The 11,757-nt window shown below is 36.5% G+C and overlaps 1 pseudogene across 1 annotated transcript; it reads left to right on the plus strand.

Annotated features, from left to right (window-relative positions):
* The first annotated feature begins 210 nt into the window (after positions 1-210).
* On the plus strand, positions 211-7,193 carry LOC143565097 (elongator complex protein 1-like; annotated as a pseudogene). Its single transcript, XR_013140997.1, has 7 exons — positions 211-360; positions 971-1,295; positions 1,697-3,926; positions 4,688-5,434; positions 5,925-6,020; positions 6,705-7,023; positions 7,126-7,193. The product of XR_013140997.1 is annotated as an elongator complex protein 1-like (transcript).
* Positions 7,194-11,757: the final 4,564 nt, after the last annotated feature.

Here is an 11,757-nt window from a genome sequence, read left to right on the forward strand (position 1 = left end):
GACTAGTTAACTAATAAATCATAAACAAGTTTGAGTTTCGAGTTTGAGAAAACATGAGAGGGCTGGAGCTCGGGTTCGTTTAAACTAAACCCTTTAAAAGCCCTCCTCATTCTAGGGCTCCCCCATTAAACCACTACTCCATCTGTCTTTCCCCATTAAACTCAAACCTCCTGAACACACTGCTTTGATTTGATCAATTCTGTATACAACATGAAGAATCTGAAGCTGTCATGTTAGCTCTCATCTAGCCTCCAATTACACTCCCAAAATGAAGTGATTCGTTCAACGGCTTTCGACATCGAACAGAATCGCTTATTCTTAGTTTCTTCCGATAACCGCCTCTACACCTCTTCATCTCAAGTAACCCCTAACACTAACACCTTCCTGATTTTTTATTTTTTAGTTAATGTCTCAATGACCTAAATTTGCATTATTGAATTGAAATTCAGAGATACTTGCTTTTTTAGGGTTTTAAATTTGAATGCAGAGTGCTAGGTGTTGGTGATACAAATCATCTAACTGCAATATGATCTAATCAAACATTTTATTTGAAAGAATATAGCCAGTGTTGTAGAACTCGCTAGGCATTAGTCACGCCGTGGGTGCTGACTAGCGGTTAGTAGGGATGCATTTTATTTAGATCCAGTTTTATGTTGCGAATTGGTAGAACTGCGAGCGGTTATATAGTGAGGTTCCGTGCTTCTCGACATCATTTTGGTTCTCATTTGAACACTCTTCTATATATATGATAATAACATATTAGTTCATGGATCGGGTCGGAACTCGGGTTAATGGGTTAAACCCAAGGTCCGATTTTGGGGAGCTTTGACCGATTTGGTGGTCCAATTAGGTGAAATCGAATCAGTAGCACGATTAGGATTAATCACCGATTAGTTGGCAACTAATCGAATATTTAAAGCAGTGACTACAATACGCTGTTCAGAATCTAAAACAAAGGTGAAATTTGCAGAATGAAGGATCAAGGGGATCAACTACTGTGATTGGGGCTGTTGATCTAGATGCTGGTGATTCTATTACTTCCATGGAGTATCTCATGGAGAAAGAATCACTCATTATTGGAACTTCAAGTGGTGATTTGTTACTGTTTAATGTGGATGATGGTGCAATGGAGGTTGTTGGCAGAGTGGAAGGTGGTGTTAACTCTATTTCACCGAGCCCTGATGGAGATTTGCTTTGTATTATTACTGGCATAGGCCAAATGTTGGTAATGACTCATGACTGGGACTTGTTGTATGAGACACCACTTGAGGATCATATTGAAGATGCTGACTCACGTAAGGACTTTTACCACAGTTTCTCAAGTTTATCTTTTATGGCGTAGCTATCTAAAACATAAAGTTCAAGAAATTGTTTTACTATCTTGATAAATGATACAAGAATCGCCTCTAGTGATTATTAATATTATATTAGGTACATTTGTCATTCATTTTGTTAAAGCACGAGAACAAGGAGATATGTTTCAATATAAAAGCCCCTAAATTAGCTAAAAACATTGTTTTTGAGTAAAAATTGGTCAAAAGAAAAGCTGCTTTGTAGATGAGTTTGTGCTAAAATGGCTACACACACACGCAAAATATAAGTTTTTAAAATAATGCATTAACATTTACATGACCAAATTTTGCATTCTGTTATTTCTTGATTAAAAATTTGATACAAGTTCTGAAGTTACTCTCAGGTGATCAATGCCTGCACTCAGAATGTAAACCTGGAAGTCCCGCCACCTGGCGAGGTGACAGAAAATTCTTTGCTACAATAAGCTCGACACAAAGTTTTTCAAATAAAAAGCTTAAAATATGGGAACGAGACACAGGCAACATGCATTCAGTCTCAGAACCGAAGGCTTCCATGGGAGAAATTGCAGAATGGATGCCATCTGGAGCAAAAATCGCCACTGTTTCCGATAAAAAAATAATATTTTTCGAGAAAAACGGGTTAGAAAGAAGCTCATTTACTGCAATTGAAGAAGTTGATGCAACTATTGAGAATCTAAAATGGAACTGTAATTCAGATTTGCTTGCAGCCATTGTTAGAGCAAAAGCTTATGACTCGATCAAGATATGGTTTTTCAGCAACAACCATTGGTATTTAAAACAAGAAATCAGGTACTTAAAACAGGATGAAGTTAGATTCATGTGGGACCCGGTAAAGCCTCTAAGTTTAATAAGCTGGACACTTGAAGGCTTAATCAAAGTTCATAACTTTATCTGGATTTCATCAGTTACTGATAATTCCGTTGCGTTAGTTATTGACGGGTCAAAGATCTTAGTAACCCCTCTTTCTTTATCGTTAATCCCACCACCTATGTATCTATTTCAGCTTCGGTTTCCTTGTTCGGTCAGAGAAACAGCTTTTTGGTCTAAGAATTCTAAGAACATGTTGGCAGCATCTTTGGCAGATGGCAGTTTGTCTGTTGTGGAGCTTCCTGGAGTTGACACGTGGCAAGATCTAGAAGATGAAGTATTTCATGTTGAGCTGTGTATTACTAATGATCTTGCATCTTTCATTCATCTCACGTGGGTCGACTCACGTGCTTCTCGGTGTTATAGTTGAGCCTGCTTATAAAAATGAGGAGTTTTCAAAGTACTATATTCAGGAACTTGAAGTTTCATGCTCTGAGGATCATATTCCGGGCTCGATAGCATGCTCGGGATTCGATGCAAATGATGTTAACAAACTTTTTATCGAGAGCGTGGTGACCGGGCTCGTTTCTAACCCAGTTAAAAAACGTTCAGCGTTTATTCAGTTAAATGGTGGGAATATTCTCGAGTACGAAACTGATTATCCCCTTCACGAGCGCAACGATTTGCGGTTTTCATCTTCTTGCCCGTGGATGAGTGTGGGGCCCGTTGAAGATTTCGGGCCGGTGAATTCCGACTCGTTTCTAATGTTCGGGCTCGATACCAGCGGGAAATTGCATGTGAATCAGACCGTTTTATGTAACAATTGTTGCAGCTTTTCGTTGTACTCAAATTCCACCAGTCATACAATAACACATTTGATTCTCGCAACGAAGCAGGACTTGTTGTTTATTTTTGAGATACGTGATATCATGCTCGGTCAAACTGAGGTCAAATATGGCAACTTTTTACCTATTGTAATAACCAGAAAGAACGCAGAAGAAGGAAAGAAGTTTATACAAATATGGGAAAAGGTTCTAAAATCTTGGGAGTTGTGCATGGAGATGAATCTGCGGTTATTATACAAACGATACGTGGTAATTTAGAAAGCATTTATCCAAGAAAGTTTGTTCTAGAATCAATCGTTAACGCTTTGGTTCAAGGGCGTTTTAGGGATTCTCTATTAATGGTAAGACGGCACAGGATTGATTTTAATATTATTGTCGATCACATGGGCTTGCATGATTTTCTTAAATTAGCTACTGAGTTTGTAAAACAAGTAGATAACCTGACCTACATTACTGAATTCGTTTGTTCTTTAAAGAATGAAAATGTGATGGAAACTTTATATAAAGGGTATATCACTTATACAAATGAGGAAAAAGGTACGGCTCTTGATGATCAAAACAAGGTCAACTCTGTTTTACTGGCTATAAGGAAAGCTCTAGAAGAGCAAATAACTGAAAGTCCATCTCGAGAGCTTTGTATTTTAACTACTTTGGCCCGAAGTGACCCGCCATATTTGGAAGAAGCTTTGGAGCGGGTTAACGTAATTCGTGAGATGGAGTTATCGGATTGTAGTGGCCCGAAAAGAAAGCGGGTCCCATCATCTGAGGAATCTTTGAAACATTTGTTGTGGCTTTCAGAAAGTGAGGCGGTTTTTGAAGCTGCTTTGGGTCTTTATGACTTGAATCTTGCAGCTATTGTTGCCTTGAACTCACAACAGGACCCTAAGGAATTTTTACCATTTCTTCAAGAACTTGAAGTCTTGCCAGTTCATATAATGAGGTATTGATGCACCATGAACCAAAACTTGACTAAATATTTTTAATCTCTTCATGATTGTAAACGAACTGAACGAACACGAATAGGGCATGCTCGCTTCGGTCGTTTAACTTTAACCGAACAACTATCGGAATTCAAACAATAAAAATAAACGAACATGTCATTCTTGTTTGTGTTCATTCGTTAAGAAAATGAACATGTTCGTGTTCGTTTATGTTCGTTCATTAACAGTATAAACGACGGTTCATGAATGAATATAAGGGAACATAGATGAACGAACATAACTGAGCTAAATTTAGTTTAAAGTGACATGAAGAACAATGCGTTGAGCCTAAAAAGTATTAAAACGAGACTAAGTTATTATGGAATATATTAACGAACGTAAGCTACGTAACTTAAATAAACATAAACGAGTTTAAATGAACGAATGTAAATGACGTTCATGAACATAAATGAATGAATGAGACATGTATTCCTGTTTGTTCGTTTATAACTTAATGAACAAATTTGTTTGTTCATGACCATACGCTTATTAAATAAACGAACGGCCCTCTGAACTGTTCATTGAGCGTTCACCAAACCATTTTTCTTGGGCCCTCAAAACAGCTAACTTTGGCATGAGTTAGGTTGGTCCGAAATGGCCATATAACATAATAACATATTAATTTTTCATGTGTTGCTTTTTATACAGGAAAGAACTATAAGTAACACGTCTTCCGACTTATTTAATTATGCGGTTGTTTTTGCAATGCGTGTCTTAACAGGTATAAAATTGACCTCAAATTACAGAGATTTGAGAAAGCACTCCAACACATCGTTACCGCAGGTGACACTTATTTTGAAGACTGTATTAACCTCATAAAAACCAACCCACAACTTTTCCCTCAAGCACTTCAACTAATAACCGACCCCACCAAAAAGAAACAAGTCTTAGAAGCATGGAGAGATCATTTAACCAATATCAAATGCTTTGAAGATGCTGCTACATCATATTTATGTTGCAACAATCTAGAAAAAGCTTTCAAATCTTACCGATCATCTAACAATTGGGGTGGTGTACTAACCGTTGCGGGTATTATGAAATTACAAAAAGAAGAAATTACTCAAATTGCGTATGAGCTTTGTGAAGAGCTTCAAACTATTGGGAAACCGAGTGAAGCTGCCAAGATTGCTTTTGATTACTGTAATGATGTTAAAACCGGGATTAATTGTTTAATTAAAGCACGGGAATGGGAAGAGGCTTTGAGGATTGGTTTGATGCATGGGATTGAGGAGTTGGTTTTGGATGTGAAAGTTGGTGCGGTTGAATGTGGGGCTGGGTTGATAGTGGAATATGAGGAAGGGTTGGAAAAAATTGGTAAGTATTTGGCGCGGTATCTGGCAGTTCGGCAGAGGCGGCTATTGCTTGCTGCTAAGCTTCGGGCTGAGGAGAGCTCGATAAATGAATTGGATGATGATGCGGTTTCGGAGGCTAGTAGTAGTTTCAGTGGAATGAGTGCTTACACCACTGGGTAAGATATGCATACACACATATATAAATATAGGTATATACATATATATGTATATATTTATGTATATGCATATAGAAAAGGGCTAAAATAAAAATAAATAGTTTCCTAAGAATGGTAGGAAGGGCATAAAATTTGAAGTTAGGAAACTATGTGAGCCCATCTAGAAAACCATGTAGCCTAAACCCAAGATCTTAGGAAACTATTTGCTATTTTGAAAACTATTAATCACAACCACTAGATCCTAATCCAAGGCCCTAGATTTATTCTTACTCTTCCTAGAAAACTCTCTTTTTACTTTAACCCACCCCTATGCATCTATGTGTATATGTATATATATGACCAATTTGTATGTTAATTAATTATGATATTATATATACACACACATACACATATACATACAGACATATATACATATATATATGTATATGTATGTATGCATATGACCAATTTGTATGTTAGTTAATTATGATATTATATTATTGATGACCAGAACAAGAAAAGGTTCAGCTGCTTCCATGAGTTCAAGTGGCACTAGCAAAAGAGGGATTAGACGTCAAAAGAAAAAAGGAAAAATTCGTGCTGGCAGGTATTGGTTTTACCTCAGTTTTGTTTTTGTATATTTTTCAGATGTGACAATGTCGGCCCGTTTACTCAAATCAAAAGGGTCAAGTTGGGTTTGCGTTTTGTGTGACTATAGGAAAAAATAGCTGAAAGATAACAGATGAGTCTAGTGTGTCAAACAGGCTAATAGACCATGCATAAAAAACATCCGACTTCCGAGATCATTTTATCCAAAAACTTGTACTGTTATAGAAATAATAAATTTTTTTTAATAGCATTTGCCGCCTTAGTTATTATAAAACATATAGTATTTTAGATAAATTCAACTTGGCCCATATGAAGTTTGCCTGTTTTCACACTACCTATTTACAAAAAAGATATAAATATTATGTAAATGAGCCATTCCGCTTGCGAGCTACTCGAGATTGGCTCGCTGAAAGCTTGAGCCTAGCTGAGCTTAAACGAGCCTGAGCCTAAAAATAAGCCTGTTTAGTAAACGAGCCTGAGCTTGAGCTTCGCTTATCGAGCTGGCTTGTGAGCTTAAAAAAGCTATTATTTATATAATTTTTATGTAGTATATTAAATATCTATTTTTTTTTATGATAATGATACTATTGCTCGTGATAGGCCACCAATCTTGCCACTAATATTTTCTTTTGTTCATCTACCTGTACTCTATTTTTATATCTAATGATTAAACATTTTTTAGCCCGGACGAGGAAATGGCATTAGTAGAGCATATGAAGGGGATGAGCGTCACAGCTGGAGCAAAATGCGAGCTCAAATCTTTGTTGGGTTGTCTTGTGATGATCGGAAAGGAAGATATTGCACGAAAATTGCAACGAGTTGCAGAAAACTTTCAGTTATCTCAAATATCTGCAGTCAAGTTTGCAGAAGATGCAGTGTCATGTGATATTGTAGATGAACATACATTTGTTTTGGAGGCTTTCATGAAGAAATTAAGGAATGAGTTGTTGCAGTCTGAGGAGTTCTTTTGGCAGTCCAAGGTTTTCGTTACTTCTTAGGAGGTAATACTTGTTAAATCTCACATTTTTAGTGTAAAACTTTGTTAATTGTTTTATTTGAATAATTTGATTATTATTGAAATATTGATGCAAGGTTATCTGCAGCATATGTTTAAAGTGGTTGTGACTTGTGAGGATACAACGAAACCAGAAGGTGGCGGCAATTTTGACCCCGTTTGCTCTGTTGGTTCGTTTGAATTTTTGCTCTTATGCCTAGATGGGTTTATTTTTATTTGTATTTTTGGTATACATTTGATTATTTCTGCTGTATAAGATTTAATAGTTGTTTTTTGTCAGGTTGTTTTGTTTAAAACTTTAAATAAATGTGGCACTCTTGACATTAACACTTTACCGTAACAGTAACTGTTGCATTCATAGTAAGTGTTTGGTTCTAGCATGCGTTTTGAGGTGTTGCTGGGTCAAATAACGACATAAATGTTATCGAACAGTCACCGATATTCGATGACATTATTGGCGGGGTTGAGCCATTCAATTGCTTTATGCGAATGGGAAACAATTCATGCATGGCTATTACCTTGTTAATGGCATTAACAACGAATGGTCTACGTTTGTTCAAGCTTATGCATCATCAATTAAAGACAAACGGAAGTACTTTATGAAAAGGTAAGAATTGACACGAAAAGATTTTGAAAGGGCGTTTGGAGTTCTATAAAAAAATTTCCCGCCCCTTGAGTATATGCTTCAACAGGAATCACACAAGGTAGATTGTAAACTGTTATATCCGAGTAGATACTGTTATTTTCGAGGCCACTATAGATTTGGTCAATGGAGAAAATAATGAATGTCGTCTACACTTGTATAATTCTTCATAACATGCTTCTTGAGGAACAAGGTATGGCTATTTGTCAAAACTACCAAGGTGATATCTCACGACCCGAATCGACAATCACTGATGATGTAAAACTCCAAAACGTCATATATATCAAGAACCGCGAGGTCCACGGAAAGCTTCGTCATGAGTTGGTCGAGCATTTGTGGGCTAGACGTCCTGATGTTCTCGTACTAGACTAGTGTTTTTTGTTGCTTTCAATATTCTTATTTTAATTTAAAATTAGTTGGTTTCCAAATTTAGAAAAAAAAAATTAATTAAATAAATCAGAAAATTCGCTGAAGCCACCGTTCGTCTGAACCACAACAGGCCCAGGTGGCTTCAGCAGTGGCTTCGACAAGCATCCAGTCAGCATTGTATGTCACAAGATTATTGGATAAATTCAATGACAACACGCAGTCTAATATAAATCAAACACAACGAATTTTCGGCTTTAGTGGTAGCCTAGTTGTTTTTTCTAGGAGAGGTCGTTGGTTAGAGCCTCAGCGCCAACGTCTTGGAGGGCTTCCCGAATCGAATCCTGAAGAGTCATATAATTGGGGACGGTTGAAAACTCGTCACCGATTCATAAGTAAACTCAGAAAAAATGTAGTTAAAAATAATAACAAAGTAAACACTTTATTAAGAATAGTCGTTGTAAATGTAAAAAAAGTTTAAAAAATAGTGATTAATTGTTGAGGGGTCAATCTTAATTTGTTCAATCATTCGGTCAATCTTAATTTGTGCCCTGCTTGCGGTGCGCGCATATAATGTATATATGTGTGAACCCTCGGGTGGGCAAAAGTAAAATTGCACTAATTTTGACGTTATTTTACTAATTTTGTGAAAATAAAGTTAAAAGTGATGGAAGGTTAATCAGGCATCATGTGGTGGCGTTGATAGCCGAAAGACAAGGGTACATGCACCAATCAGCCGGCGTCCCGATGATTGAGTGCTATGTGTCTTATGTAATATGTCCAAGGCTTGATGCAAAACTACTGTCGAGCCGGGGGTCTCACCGGAAGCAGCCTCTCTATCCCCATGGGGTAGAGGTAAGGCTGTCTACATCTTACCCTCCTCAGACCCTACCATAGCTTTGCTATTGGTGGGATATACTGAGTACGATGATGATGATGATGATGATGATGATTCGGTAAAGCAGCCATGGTCAACAAAAGTAAACGTAGAATGTGAAAAAAGGAGAATGTAGGGCGTATGTTGATTTTGATAGAAAAAAATACATTAAAATAAAGCAATTATAAAAAGAACCCAACCGGGTTCGAATCGATGACCTCCTGATATGCTGTCAAATGCTCGACCACTGAGCTATGGACCCTGATGTTTGCTAAATACGTAAGCATTAATAATAACATATAAATAAAATATATTGAATTATTCAACTTAACCCTTATTTTAAGGAAATCAGAGATATGAAAGCAATAATAATGACCAAAAAAGTCCAAAACTATAATGACAACATAGTCTTCTTAGTGATGTTGATCATGATTTAGAGAAATCCCAATTGCTTTACGTTTGTTAGATATGATAGAAGAAAGCAATGACAAGAACGATAAATTCCAATGAGTTACTCGTTGAGAATCATGTAGCATATGTGTTTTACGAAATTATTTTATGAATTATTGTGAACATTTATAATACTACTACATAAATGGTTATATAAAACCTACATGTAACGAAATTGAAAGTGAAAGATTTATATAAATAAGAGTGCGCAAATGATATACTCGAACAATGTTGACAAACAAGACACGTGATTTAAGTAGCTTGATGATATACTCCAATATAAATTCTTCAATAAACTGGAAAGCCAGCAAATACCAATCAAATCTTTTACCACATTATCAATTCAAGGCAGCTTAGTGATTTACTAGTTTTCACTCTTTAAAGCTCATATGCAAGTTGCTGAGCACTTGATTGAATTAGAACAAGATTCATATGGGGTAGTTACAACCAAAATCGGAAAATATGTTGGATCGCACAAAAAAAACTTGTAGGTCTCAAGATGGGTAGCAACAAGGAAGCCAATTTAGTTATGCTCATAAGTCATAACATGGTGGTGGGCATACAAGTCCAATCCTAATACTTTATGGGCGTATGTCATTCATTTAATACCTTGCAGTGACAGAACCAGAAAAGTATACATTTCAAGCAAAATATAATGTAAGTTTGGGAAAATATATCAATTGAATCGGAATTGACAGGTTTTAATCACTTTATATCCAGCCTCATGAAGAAAATATTGGTAGATGTAGGGAACATATTTTTGGCTAAATCACTAGACTTCCCGGGGTCCAATTGAAGAGAAATGCCAAATATTTTTAATCAAGATTCAGGCGTTGGGTAAACAATACAAAATATAAAGAGACAACTATAAGTCATAATTGGAATAGACCGTTGATTGAAAATTGGGAACATCTGGGGCTACATCAGCGCTGTAAACTATATGATGAAATGACATGTGAAAACGAATCGGACATATCTTTGCAACTTTCTCGGTTCACTCACAACTGAAAAACGAATGTTCAGAAAATTTATAAACATGAATGATCAAATGGATTCTGCTAAATATCATTTTTTTCGTGTGATGAGCCGCAATAAACATATTACCAACAGACAAAACGCATGTATCAACTTAAATTTGATTTGTATAACTTGTGAACTAGTCTTGGAAACAGATGGCCACACTTACATGCGGTTGGGGTAACGAAGTATTAATCTTCTCTTGGTGCAACCTACCGATCACGCAGGCTGGCTTGACCATGGAAATACTCGACAAACTAAAGGTATTTGCACGTCCTATTGCCCATACAAGAATATTACTATTCGTTTCCTGTAACATTATCGACTTATATATCGTTCATTGGGAAGGCAAGGAATTGCAGAACTTTTAACAACAAATAGAGATGATTAAATCCGCCACGTTCCTTTGGGTATATATAAAAAAACATAGAAAAAATGTTGTTTCCTTAGACAACGTGTAGTGGGGCGACAAGAGCGATTTTTAGAGATAACATCGCTTCCCCTCCCCGCGGGCGATAAGAGGTGCGACAGAGAGAGGGGGGGCATACATTTGTAGCTACTTTGAGTTGAATAATATTATTATTTTATTTTTTGGACCGTTCAATGGTCATCTACATAAAAAAATATTAATACACAAAATTAATATAAATAGCCAACCAATTCAACTATTTTCACTGTTTCATATACCAACTCAACCTCCAAAAACCATTTTCACCATTTTCATATACCAACTCAACCTCCAAAAATCATTTTCACCAAAATGGATTCAACAAATACTTCTGACATGATGGAACAATTTATTGAGAATATGAAGAAGATGGATCAGATCATGCAAGAGACGACGGAGCAGGAAGGTGAGATCATGAGTGCATTTCTAGTCGTGGCAATAAGATAGCTTCGGCTCTACTAGTTCTCGGCCGCGCCGTAGGTGATCGTATATGATTCGAGACCGTGCAGATGCGAACGATCGTTTGATGAAAGACTACTACATGCCTAGATACGATGATGCTAAGTTTGAACGTCGTTTTCGGATGTCTAGACGTTTATTTTTGCACATTGCAGAAGATTTGGAGCGGGAGTATCCGTATTTTCAACAAAAATGCGACGCAAGAGGATATTTAGGATTCGCCGTCATTCAAAAGTGTACTTTGTCGATACGCATCCTTACATACGGAAACACGACTAACATCAACGACGAGTATTTAAAGATGGCGGAGATAATGACGCAAGACTCGTTAGAGAATTTTTGCATCGGTAAAATGAAATTGTTTAAATTAATTATTTTTTAACTTACTTGTTTTAATTAATAGTGTAAATTGTTTAAATTAATTAATTTTTAACCAACTTGTTTTAATAAATTATTTTAA

This window comes from Bidens hawaiensis, unplaced genomic scaffold (assembly GCF_021521415.1).
Source record: "Bidens hawaiensis isolate Kalapana, Puna unplaced genomic scaffold, B.hawaiensis_p1.1 tig00022286_1, whole genome shotgun sequence".
NCBI lineage: Eukaryota > Viridiplantae > Streptophyta > Magnoliopsida > Asterales > Asteraceae > Bidens > Bidens hawaiensis.